This window comes from Amblyomma mixtum, chromosome 5, assembly GCF_055824585.1.
Source record: "Amblyomma mixtum isolate Tamu chromosome 5, ASM5582458v1, whole genome shotgun sequence".
Classification (NCBI taxonomy): domain Eukaryota; kingdom Metazoa; phylum Arthropoda; class Arachnida; order Ixodida; family Ixodidae; genus Amblyomma; species Amblyomma mixtum.
In genome coordinates this window covers 186,856,336-186,870,082 of record NC_143016.1, presented here as the reverse complement: position 1 = coordinate 186,870,082, position 13,747 = coordinate 186,856,336, and the positions used below count along the sequence as shown (strand labels likewise).

General features: G+C 47.8%; 1 pseudogene; it reads left to right on the top strand.

Moving 5' to 3' along the window:
• Nucleotides 1–547: 547 nt before the first annotated feature.
• On the top strand, nt 548–8,197 carry LOC149345141 (uncharacterized; annotated as a pseudogene).
• The last annotated feature ends 5,550 nt before the right edge of the window (nt 8,198–13,747 follow it).

Genomic DNA, 13,747 nt, shown 5'->3' with positions numbered 1-13,747 from the left:
ACAAATTTTGCGACATGGTGATATGTAAGCATAACCTTCTGAGTTATGGCTGTTTAGAGCAATAGAGTACATAAAAATGAACATATAACTAAATTTTTGGCCACGACCACACTAAATTTGTTTTATGATAATAGTGTAGCAAGTCAAGACAAGTTTCCAGCACATCCAGAATCCAGACAACATGGCGGACGGTGGTGATCCTGCGTCCGGTCCTGCTGAATGGAGAAAAGCTCTAGTGGCCTATCTGAGTGGAAGATCCCGGCGCCAGCGTGAAGACCATCACTTTCAGGAGTCCCTGAAAGCTGCCGAATCTGTTGCGAGAAACATAGAGGACCAGTTGTTGGCAAACAACTTCACCATCATCGCAGTGATGGCGGACTACCTCCCTCCGGAACGGCAGCGTTTTGTACGCAAGGAAAGGTGGTTTGAGGAAACACTGCCTATTCTCAGCGATTTTCATTATAAGCAGGCGCTTCGTGTGACCCCCGCCACGTTCCGATACCTAGTGGAGTCTTGCCGTCCTGTCTTCGAACGCCAGACCACCGACATGATGAAGCCCATCTCTGTCGAGAAGCGCGTCGCAGTGGGGCTTTACCGCCTGTGTTCAAGCGCGGAAGACAGAACAATCGCCCATCTATTTGGGATTGGTCGCTCCACTGTGAACGTACTTCACAAAGAGTTCTGTGTCGCCGTGATCGACCTGCTAGAACGCCAGTGGCTTCGGATGGTGCGTCCCAGTGAAATGGTCGCCCATATGCGGGAATTTTTCGCCCACACTGGCTTCCCTCAAGCTATCGGCGCCCTTGATGGCTGCCATTTCCCGGTTTCGCCGCCCTAAGACCAGGCCACTGACTACTATAACTACAAAGGCTTGTAGGTTTCTTTCCTTTCCCCGGGAAAATTTTTTTTGCATCCGTCAAAAAGAGGTTTCTTCTCCATATTAAGTTTTTAGGTAACCGATGGGTTGGTTCGCAATGAAGAACATGCCGTTTTTCTCTCGTCATTTCCAGATTCGGAGACAGGTCTATCATGACTTATTACTGTAAAAAAAAAGAAAAATAAGTGGTGCTTTTATTTGCATGCACTCCTTCTGATGGCTTTTTTCTCCGAACTGGGGCAAGCATTTCCTCTCATGGTGCATGCATTTATGCAACAGATTTGAAAACCTTTCTACATTGAGTGCATTGTTGACATACCTTTTGTTCACTGCATTTAATTGCCAATAACTGCTTCTATTTAATTTGTGCTGTATAGCTTTAGACTCTACTCAGCTGCATTTTCTTCAATGTTGGTACCGCTTCTGCCATTGAAGCTCAGTGGGACTGTTGTCACCAGCTGCTTTGGGTGATACATAGTCATTGACCACACGTACCTCATTTGCTTCTTTTGCAGGCACAGTATCATACTACTTGCAGTGGTGGACCATCGATACAGATTCCGATACCTCAATGTGGGCTGCCCTGGCAGGTGTCATGATGCCAGTGTGTACGGAAGATCGAAACTGCACCGACTGGTTGAGGGCGACGCTTTCCGCTCTCCTGTGGCATCCGTAGAGGGCACAGACATACCACCAATAATTTTATGTGACCAGGCATTTCCCTTAACATCCAACTTGCAGAAACCGTTCGCAAATGCTTCAAGCGGATCCCGAGAAGCCCCATACAGTTACAACTTGTCGAAGACAAGAAGAGTTGTAGAAAATGCCTTCGGTCGTCTCAAGGCACGGTTCCGTTATGTGATGAAGAGGATGGAGTGTCGTGTGACAAAAGCCAAAACGAGTATCCGTGCTGCTTGTGTGCTTCACAATATATGTGAAGAGTTCAGCGACAGTGTGGAACCACACTGGGAGCAAGAACAACATGCACTTGACAACATGTACGGACAACCGTCCCATAGCACTGAAGTGTGCAGTGGGAGAGGACATGAAGTTCGAGGCGCCCTAGCAGACTACTTCTTCAAGAACCAGCACACACCGTGACATGCGGCGGGAAGGATTTTGAAGAGCGTTTTCGGCGAACCTTCGTGAGCCAAACACGTGCGGCAGAACGCTGGCGGAAAATGCACGAGCGTGTACAACAGCACAGCGAACGCTCACTGGCTTATTTTCACGCCAAGGTGCGATTGTGCAGGGAGGCGAACTTGGACTTCTGGGACACTCGTGAACAGGTGATCACAGGACTACGCTCGAAACAACTCAGCACGATGCTGCTCGGAAAAAGTCATGAAGACGACGATGATATCCTGCACGACATACAAGAATTCGAGAGGATTGAGCGTGAGAGGCAAGAGTTTTTCGATTCAGCGCTTGAGCGTAGACCCATGAGCAACGAAGCACGTGCTCAGAACGCTAGTGCGTTGCATGCAAGGAAATCAGTCGACGAGGGAAATACCAAGGATCGGAGGCCCCCTCTGTCAAATGAAAAAGGAGAGCGAAAGTGCTATAACTGTAGCCAGTTCGGTCATATGGCGAGAGACTGTCCGCAACCAAAACGACCAATGAAGTGTTTTCGCTGCAATGGAACGGATCACACACAGCGTCACTGCAAGGAAGTATCGCCGCGAAATGAAGCAAATGCGGTGAGTGAGCCAGTATGGCAGGCCAAGAGCGCAAGCGTATTACTGAAAGAAGTTACACTAAATGGAAGGTTCACCCTCATTGGACTCATTGACACAGGCAGCTCTAGCTGTCTCCTGCGTGCATCTCCAGCAGCACGATGTTGCTCAGAAATTGTCCCTGAGGCAACGGCCCTGTACGGTTTCGGAAGTAGCTCTGTGCCCGCGACAAGGAGCATTGGAAAATGCAAGGCGGATTTAGTCATCGACGGCGTTTTGACAAGGGACATACCCATACTTGTAGTCCCGGATGAAGCCCAGTCCGTGGATCTGTTAGTAGGAAGGACATTCACTGAATTTCCTTATGTCACATATGCAAGAATAGGAGGTTGTTTGAGATTTTGGCACCGCGATGACTGTCCGTTCACCCACCTGGAGCCCGATGAAGTCCACCAAAGACTTAGGCTGAAGGCCAGGGAGGAGTTTGTTTTACAGAAAGACACTGTGAACTGGATTATGCTGACTGCTGAGCAAAGGCTCACAACCCCCGGGCTGTACAGGCATTGTGGACAAGATGTTCTACTTGACATGAAGCTGGGCGAAGTCACGGTCCCCATGCAGCCTATAGGTGATGGTGAAGCTGTCATACTGAAAGGTCAGCCACTTGGGAGAGCAACAGCGGTCGAGGTACTGGAAGTTTTTGCTGGAGGCCCGAGCGTGGATTACGCAGAGAAGGGAAATAGCACGAGCAAGGAAGTGTGCATGCTTCCTAAGCGACAGCCCATACGGCGCTGTGAGGTGCGCGTGGGACCCTCTGTGACGGAGTCACAGCATTCAAAACTGGTGGATGTTCTGAACGAATTCCGACAATGTTTCGCAGTGAATGCGGCAGAATTGGGTTGCACGACGGCGTTGGAGATGGACATTGTTGAGATCCCGGGTAGCACCCCTGTTGCATTGCGACCACATCGAACAAACGCCGAAGGGCGAGACACAATTAGAAAAATCGTTAAAGAGTGGGAGGAACTTGGTCTGGTGACCGAGACAAACTCTGATTATGCAAGCCCTGTGCTTGTGGTAGACCAGAAGAACGGTGAGAAGCGCTTGGTTGTTGACTATCGCAGACAATGCTCAGACTGTGAAGGAGAAGTATCCCCTTCCAAACATTGATGATCAATTCGAAGGTCTTGCAGGAGCAACCTTCTACAGCGTCCTAGATCTGGCTCAGGGCTACCTGCAAGTACCCCTGAAAGAAGCGCCAAGAAGAAAACGGCGTTCATCACTCCAGACGAGACTGGTCAATTTGAACGAATGATTTTCGGCCTTACAAATGCGCCTGCAGTGTTCCAACGGCTTATGAACCGAGTACTTGGACCACTAAGGGGCGGAATCGTCAAGTGTTATTTGAATGACGTGCTTATACCAGCAAAAGATTGGAATGAGCTGATCCTGCGGTTACGTCAAGTCCTTCAGGCATTTAGTGATGCAGGGTTGACGCTGCGACTGAGCAAGTGTCCATTTGCAAATGACAGTGTGGACTTCCTGGGGTTCCGTCTGATGGGAGGACAGGTACAGCCAGGTGAAGCCAAAACAAAGGCTATTGCCGAGTTCGCAACCCCGAGGGACGTGCACGATGTAAGACGCTTCCTTGGATTGAGCGGGTTGTTTAGGAAATTCATCCACAAGTATGCCCTGGTTGCCGAACCACGCACAAGACTAACGAAGAAGGAAGTAGCGTTCGAGTGGACGGAAGAACAAGAAAGCAGTTTCCAGGAGCTTAAGAGGAAGCTCACATCAAAGCCAGTGTTGCTGTTGTTTGATCCTGGGGCAGAAACAGAACTACACACCGACGCCAGTTCTGAAGGACTAGCAGGGATGTTGCTACAACGAAAGGGAAACAACTGGCATCTCGTTTACTGTGTAAGCAAGAAAACAACTGAAGCGGAGAGCAAATACCATTCCACGAGATTGGAACTGATGGCCATTGTGTGGTGTGTGGATCGACTTCGTTTCCTACTCTTCGGCATTCATTTTACAGTTGTTACACACTGTCAGGCGCTGGTTTAATTGAATGCACAGCGCATACAAAAACCTCAGATTGCTCGCTGGTATGACGTCATTCAGGAATTTGACTTCGCAATCAAGCATCGGCCGGGTACACAGATGCAGCATGTTGACTCGTTGAGTCGAGAACCAGTGGAGTGTCCGCGTGATACTATGGATGACTTTTTGGAGAAACGCTTGGAGGTGTACCTAACCTGTAGTCTAGAAGACCAGATAGTTGCCACGCAAAGAGGAGATGAAGAGCTGCGACAGCTTATACAAATGCTGGAGCAGCCGGTACACGACCGTTCAAGAGAAGACAAGAACAGAACAAAGGACTATCTACTCAAAGACGGCCGACTTATGCGGATCATCAACTATGACAAGGAAAAAGTAGTGAAGTTTGTGTTACCAAAATGTATGAGGAAGGCAGTCGTGGTGCGATGCCGTGACCTGCTTGGTCATTTCTCAGTGGACAGAACAGTGGCAAAGATCCAAGAGACTTCTTGGTTTCCTCGGATGCGCAGCTACGTGCGAAAACACATTGCACAGTGTTTTGAGTGCACCCTCAACAAGGTCCCTGGTGGGAAGAAAGAGGGGCTTCTCAACCCTATTCCACCCGGCAATCGTCCTTTTGAGACGGTGCACTTGGACCACATGGGTCCGTTTGTTCTAAGCAAGAGACGGAACCAACACCTTCTAGTAATCGTTGACAACTTGACGAAGTTTGTACGCCTTTTTCCCACTCGCGATACATCGACCAAGTATGTACTTCAAGCAGTGGAAGAATTCATCCTCGAGAGGGGTCTACCTCAGACCATCATCACGGACCGAGGAAGTTGCTTCACCTCAAGAGGCTTTGAGGAGTTTTGTGCGACTCGGGCAGTTCGACACGTCTTGAACTAGACACGTCACCCTCAAGCCAATGGACAGGTGGAACGAGTGAATCGTACAGTGTTACCTGTTATCGCCATGGCAATGAAGGACCCAGAGCATCGGAATTGGGATACCAATCTTAAGTACGTTGAGTGCAGCCTGAGCAACTCTGTGAACAAAAGCACGGGCAAGACTCCTTTTGAAATGCTTCGTGGCTGCAAACCAGCCTTTTATGGGTTAGCCCTACAAGAGCTAGCAATGGACGGTGAACACGCATGGAAGGACCCGAGTGAAGTAAGAGAAACAGTACAGCTGCGCCTGCGAGAAGAACAAGAAAAGATTAAGCAAGCGTACGACAACCGGCATTACCCCGCAAGGATGTATGATGTGGGCGAAGTGGTGTTTTTGAAGGCAGCGCCCCAACACACGGGAAACCCGACTAAGACGCAACCCAAGTACCGAGGCCCTCTGGTGATAACTGAAGTGTTGCCTGCTGACACATACAGAGTGGCAGAGCTCAACAAGAACACCAGAAACAGATTCGCAACGACAGCGCATGTTTCGCAGTTGAAGGTGTGGTCAAGAACAAGTAAGACATCTCATCTGGACGACGATGAAGCGTCAGACGGGTCTGAGCACAATGTGGACAATAATCAGCTCGATGAGCCTTTGGCAGTGAGACACCCACGCAGGCAGCGACTAGCACCTGCCAGGTTGCGAGACTGTGTTCCTTGAAAATAGCCATCGTCTGTTTTCATCCTTTGTGTGTGTGTTGTTAACTCCTGCGATTTTTCTTTACTTAACGAGGGCGTTAAGACCCTATTTCTGTATTTCCTAACTGGTGTGACCTGTGTGTGTGTCAAGAAAGTGTTTACATGACGTATGTGGATCAGCTGGCGAACCAGCGCTGGAGGTCCTTTTGTCAGCACTTGGATCCCCGCAAGCCCATGTCCCTCATATGGCATACTGTGCGGGGACTCTGTACGCTTCCGCAGCAAAGACAACCATTCTATGCATTGGCTGTCTATCAAGATCGACAGCAGTCTGAGGTAGCAACGGAATACTGCAGGAAAATTGCTGGTGTAGCAACTGCTTCGAGGTCCCGGCGTGTTCCTCCTGCCTCACAGGTCTCAGCCATGGATGTCCTTTTTTTCTCGCGAGGAACTGGACGCTGCTCTTGCAGAATGTCGGCGTTCGTCTTCACCAGGGCCAGATGGAACCGCATATGCTGCGCTGTCCCACCTTGGCCACGACGCGCGAGAAGAGCTCCTCAAACGTTACGACTCTTGGCTCGACGGTGCTGTTCCTCAAGAATGGAAATCGAGTCGATTGATACTCCTACTAAGGCCAGGGAAATCTCCACTCTAGCTCTCATCGTATAGGCCAATAGCTTTGGCCAGTTGCGTAGGAAAGGTCATGGAGAAAATGATTTTGTCGCGCCTTGAGGGGTACCTCGAACACTACAAAATATACCCCGATGCTGTGGCCGGCTTCAGGCGGGGTCGCTCTTCTATTGACAACGTCGTTGATCTCGTATCCACGGTTCAACAACAGAAGCGATTGAAACGTTTGTCAGTGGCACTCTTTCTTGATGTAAAAGGTGCCTACGACAACGTGACCCAGGAGGCCATCCTTGATGCGCTGGAAACTGTGGGCATCGGTGGTCGGATGTTTGCGTGAATAGAGAGCTATCTGTCCAAAATATCATTTTTCATCCAATGTGAAGATGGCCCGACGCCTGTGCATTACACCTACCGTGGCGTGCCCCAGGGCGGTGTCCTTAGCCCTACATTGTTTAATCTGACTCTCATCGCCGTCCCTGAGAACCTCCCCAACACCGTCCAGGTGTGTATGTACGCCGATGACATCTGCATTTGGTCCTCTTCTGTGACGCGTCTCCAGGTGCGTGCAAGACTTCAGCGGGCAGCCTCGATCACTTCTTCCTATCTCCAGAAGCAAGGTCTCAGCGTTTCACCGGAAAAGTGCGCGCTAGTGGCATTTACACGTAAATGTATGACCCCATATCCGGTACGCATCGACCGTCAAGTCATTTCTTACAGCAAATCTCATCGTTTCCTAGGGATCCTCATCGACCGCAATTTATCATGGAGCCCGCATTGCACTGTACTGGAAAAAAAAAGCTAACATCTATCGCTCATTTACTCCGATTTCTGGGTGGAAAATCATGGGGCTCGTCGGTCCAGTCAATGCTGGAGTTGTACAGAGCTCTATTTGTGGGATGCTTGCAGTACAGTACACCTGTACTCTCAAACACGTGCAAAACTAACATGCGTGCCTTCCAGTCAGTGCAGGGTCAGGCCCTTCGCACATGCCTAGGTCTCCCTCGGAGCGCATCAACACTCGGTAGCATTGCACTCGCCAAAGACTACCCGATCTCTACTTATATTGTCACATGTGAAAAAATGTACTAAAGAACATATCTCTGTGGCAAATATTTATTTGCAGAGCCTGTCCAGAATGGCAATGAGTTTCTCCTCGCGAACCTCATTGCGTTTCAGAATTTCTAAATGCTCCTTCTGCATTTCCAATGTTTTCTTTCTTTGCTCCTCTAGTGAGCAACGAAGCTGCCGCTGCTCATCTAAGAGCTGTGCCAACAGTTTCGATGGTGCAGCCAGCCGCTTCCTTACTGCAGCACGTGCCTGTGCCTGTGCAGCCTGTGGTGCAGCCTGTGATGCAGCCTGTGGTGCAGCTGACTCCTGAGTGACTGGTGCTGGTTCCAGGGTGTCGCTGCTTGTTTCCATTTCTGGAGGGTCATCATACGATTCATCATTCTGCCTCACTTCACCATGCACCATATTGTTGAAAATCTGAGGAAAGAAATTGTGTAGTCTGTGAAACTTTTGGTATATATAACACTAATTCATTCAAAACTGGAGTATGCATCATCAGTCTGGGATCCTCCTTACGACAGTCATATTACTGCTCTTGAGATGGTTCAGAATAACTCTGCGCATTTCATCTCACTAATTATGACCTCACTGCTAGCATAACTACTACGAAGTCTAGTCTTTCTCTTCCATTGCTGTCACTTCGTCGAAAGGTGTCTCGTATCGCATTATTTCACAAGTTGTACCATCACCCTGTACTTTGCGATCGCCTTATTCCACAGTCATTTTATGTATCCCATCGCACTGACCATAATCATAAAGTCAGTTTCGATTCTTGTAACACCAAATATTTTTCTCACTCATTCTTGCCGCATACCTCGTGTGACTGCAATCACCTTCCCGTAGATATTGCCGACATCAATAATTACGAGATGTTCCGCGAAGCTATAGCTAGCATTGTGTACTCAGGTGTTATTTAAATTTGTCTCTCTGCTGTATTTTTCTAATCTTGTGTTTCTGCCACTCCCCTTTTGTAATGCCTCTGGCCCTGAGGGGTACGATAAATAAATAATGCTTCTGCAGAACAGATATGCCTAATCAATTGCATGCAAAAAAACCCTCTCTTGCGGCTATGAATAAAAACAGCTTTCTTCCATGTATACCAATACGCCCTTCATCCTGTTCAAGTACGCCCACATTTCTTGTAGCTTGTTTGTTTACATCAACTCCATACCAAATGGGCCTGCATCATATTTAAAATGCTATATAATGATAGATACTGTACCTCCTCAGGGGAGGCACTGACGTTTCCATCCCAGATGCTTTCCTCCATGAGGCTTGCGTCGTTGACAGGCAGGGAACCAAGAAATCTATGTAGTTCCCAATAAAACTTCCATGGCATGCCCCCGGACCCCGTCCGAGAGCCTGTCCTTGTCAGCTGCCTAAAATCAAATAACACCCACGGGGAGGTACAACCTTTATAGCAAGAGACAATCGCGAGTACCGAAATCCTATTTTTTTGTCAATGCTTGAAAACAGCCGACTGAAAATGTCATTTCGTGGCGTGACTGCCGCGGCAACGAACAATAGCTGGCTAACAGCGAATCAAAGCGCAATAATGTTTTTGAGAAGACTTCAACCTGTACTTATTCCCCATGTTTTGAATTTTCTTTTGGATTTCCCTGGTGGTCCTGCTAATGCCGACGGCACGGAGCCGTTCGGCCATCGCCATGTAGACCTTGAGGTTTCTTTTGGTCCGGCGGAGGTCCGGCAAAAGGTCCTCCCAAATTCTAATAAGGGCTCGCGTCTCTTCGTCTGTCCATGTAGTCCGCTCCTTGCTTTGGCAGCTTTCATCAGTTGCCATATCTGTTGCCGCCGCGTTCACTGCAAAGATGTTCACTGCACACTGCAGAGACGGGTACGGCAACACACGATACAAAAAAAATCTTCCTGCAAGCTTTCTGCTCCCAGTAATTGAAAAAAGATATGAACAGAAACATACCGGATAGGAAAAACACTGCCAGGAACACCGAAAGCTGAGACTGGTCCGCAGAAGATGAAGCGACGCCGCTGGACCACCTTCGAGAACGAACGACGCGAACTGCCACCAAGATGAAAATGGCGTCGCCGCAGTGCCGCACCAAGCTCCGCTTTGTGAATACGATTGTCTCGTGTTTTTATTGTATGCTGTTTTGCTAGTGGCTGTCTTAAAGTCATTGCACAAATAAAAAAATATCTTCAACAGATAAAAAGTACTTTTATCCACATTTTGCAACGTAATACATTTGACGTGCAAAGATTACTGCCGTCGAGGCTACGCACTCGGCCCTCAAACTGTGTTCGGTGAACGCACTCCGACCTGAGTGCGCACTTTGGCGAGTGCACTTACATTGGGCCGTTAAGCAGTGCTAGAGTGCACTTTCAGCAAGTGACACTCTTCGTAAGTGCACTTTATTTTGCGCGCTTGACAGGGGTATTAAATTGAAAGGATACGGTGGGTAGTTTTCACGGTCATGCACCACGCTATATTTGACTCAAAACCAGAGCAGGAAAGATGAAAATACACCTCATGGTAGTTTGGAATGGCTGTGCTTGCTTTCATATTCACTTCATTAAACGGTCAGTCTACTGAATTTTATCGGCCATATTTTCTTTGCGGCAAGCGATAGCTCTTTACTCAAATTACCGTTTAGCCAAGTGTGGTGCCAAGAAGTGCGGTAGAACATTTTAAAATAGAATTTATTGATGTGGGAACACATCTGTTTGAGATGGTAGCCTCATCTGCCAATCATCCTGATTTCCGCCGCGCGGCGACAAACATGGCGGCGCCCATCAAAGCTGAACCTCTCGCTTCGGACTGAATTCTCGTTGTTGCTGCCTTTTTCAGTGCGTTCACTAGCCATAAATGGGACGCTGGTCTTTCGCTTCGTCTCATCTCGCCTATAAGAAAACGTATAAGTGATAAATTTGCTTTATTTTAATAATTACAGTGATGATTCTGCCGCTTCTAGGCTTAAGTGGAGAGTCGGTCTGTTTACAGCAATGGTTCCCGTCCTGACAACCAGATGGCGCCACTATAGGTTGAGTTAATTTTTGCGTCTCTGCTAGCATACGCTGAACTAAAAGTGGGAATGTGCCTGCGTTTAGCGTACGTATAACATGTTATTTACAGAAAAAGCGAGTGGTACGTCTTCTACAGTTTACAAGAACAAAACGTACGTTTCTGTGACATTGGGGCATACTAACGGTACGTAGTATTTTCACTTACGCTTCTACAAAAAAGACTACCACCCGCTTGACCAAAATGAACGTTTGGGGTCGCCACCATGCATTTTTACGCGACTTTTAACGCCGAAATAAAACATAAATTCCTGCCTACACCGGGAGCAGATCCCTCGTTATTGATGTTAGAGGGCGCCAAGTACCAGAATGTGCCATTATTTATACACTCATCTCGGTGAGTAGAGTGACCCTTTAAGGCTTGGATTTTCAACATGGCTGAGGAAAAATGTGGCTTCATGAGCTCAATCAAGAGCTCAGCGTTGACACTATGTTCTATCACAGTTCTATGTTCATGCAACACATAATCTGCTGCAACACATTGCGAGAACGACACTGAAAAAAGCCTGCGAGAATTAGGCCTAAGCGGGGGCTGTAACGGGGTGGCGACACTGACAAAGGAAAGTCAGGTATGGTTAGAGCACTGGAGGCTTCACAGGAGCAATTCAATTATGTAACGTACTGTAGCGGAAAACGGCGACAAGTCAATATCTTGTACCGCGGCAGGCGCCCGTGAAGGAGCAGAAGTCAGCAGAGATCCAGCGACGATGGTAACCAAGCGGTCGTCACTCACCGCCGTTATCCGACAACTCACCAGAAGCAGACGAGACGCTAGGCGGCGGGGCGGATAGCACAAAATGGTGTTTTTTACTCCATTTCAGCACTGGTGGAGTATTTGGCATAATTAACTCCCTTTCTAGACTGGAGTAAATGCTGGTAAATCCTCATTTTACTCCATTATTCCCTCATGGGAGTAAAATGGAGGACAGTCCACCTTTTTACTCCCTACTCATGGAGTAAATGTTTTCACAAATTAAGTAAAAAGGCTGGCCGCCACCATTTTTACTCCCTTTTGGGTATATTTTTGTTTACAGTGTAGGACCAGTTCTGACTAAATTGTCACAATATTGGCATATTAGCATTGCCATTCAGTATCATATCCAACAATGACCCTACTTACCCGCTGTTCTCTCCATATTGGCTATGCCCCTTTATATCATCGCCAACAATGGCCCTAAATGTCCGCTGTAGCCCCCATATTGGCAACGCCGCTTCATTAAACCTCCAACGATGGCCCTACTTGTGCGCTGTGGCCCCCATATTGAAAATGCCGCTTCAGTACACCTGCAGTGATGGCCCTACTTGTCCACTGTAGCCCCTATAATGGCAATGCCATTTCACTAGACCTCCAAGATGGCCCTTCTTGTCTGTTTTTATCCCCATATTGGCAGTGCCACCTCTGTACATCTAGAATGATGGTCCTACTTGTACGCTATTTTCGCTGCATTCTTAATGTCACTCCATGATGCATCCAATGATCTTCCTGCTTTTTTTAATCTCGATTTTCGTCAAACATTATTTGTGATAATCGCGCATGTTTGGTTATTTGCAATTAGTTGCCTTGTTTCATGAACTACAACAGCGTCAAAAGCTGATGTGAACTTGCTGAAAACAACGGTGTAAACAAACCAAGTGATCAAAAAATGAGCAAGGGTCAGATTCATTCCCCAAGGCAACAGTTTTGAAAAAGAGGCTTCTTTTGTTACTATGGTATGTGGTGTAGGGGACCAATAAACTCTTTGCTTTGAAACTTAATCCGACAGGGCCCACGAAAAAAAAATACAGAAATGATCTTTAGCGTCTGCCTACAAACTGCGCATCACTATGTTTCATTCTTTGTTATTCTTCATGCGAGCTCAGTGTTTCGCTAGTACTATAAATAATGCGGTGTGATCGAAGCGGGTATATAGTTTTACCACAAACAAGCGAAGACAACCAAATTCATTACTTGATGCGTGCAAGGTCGAGTGACGCTGCCTACGGCACTGAGAGCAGTTAGGAGCGAAAAAAAGGACGTATTACATAAAGAAAAATAAAAATGAATGATCTCCGTACTGAAGCCGCGATGCTAATTTTGCAAGCTTTTTCGGAAATAGGGAGATTAAAGAGCGTTAGCACTGCTGTAGATTTAAGAGATTTAGGTGGGCGACAACGAAGGCAAGCTAACAAGGGCTCCACGTTTACATGAATACCCCAGCAGCGCATCGTATTTTCTAGTGTATCGCGCAGGGGACACGCCATGCTTGCATGCACCACACCAAGTCAAGCGAGAACAGTGACCTCTTGTCCAGGACACGCGGCGGGGAAGGGCAGCCGCTCACATCTTGAGCCTGGTCAGCACGCTCAGGGGCCCGTGGAAGCCAGGGTGCCTCGATGCGCAGGAAACGAGGGGGAGGGGGGAGGCACACATCTAGGCTTCCTGCCGAAACTTGTTTCTACTCACCTCAGCACACGCTTGCATTGGAGTTGCACTTGTCGATCTCCTCAGTGCCTGAGCGATTAGTGCATTTTCCTGGCGCATTTTCCCTGTTTACTTGAGTGCGATAACACCAGAAAGTTGTTATGCTGCGCTGCCCTTACATTCATGTAGACGCGAGTGCTATGCGCTTTAGTGCTATGCGCTTTCTTTCAGTTTATTTAATGCTTCTACCTACTAATTTTGACAATTCGATACAGACTATTTCTAAATTTTTTGGCGTGTAAATACTTTCGCGCAACGGAAAATGCGGTCAACGTCTCACCGAGGATATTTTGCAACTCCATCGTCTGGGATTGCAAGGTACAGAAGAAAAAGGGCTGTCAAAAGA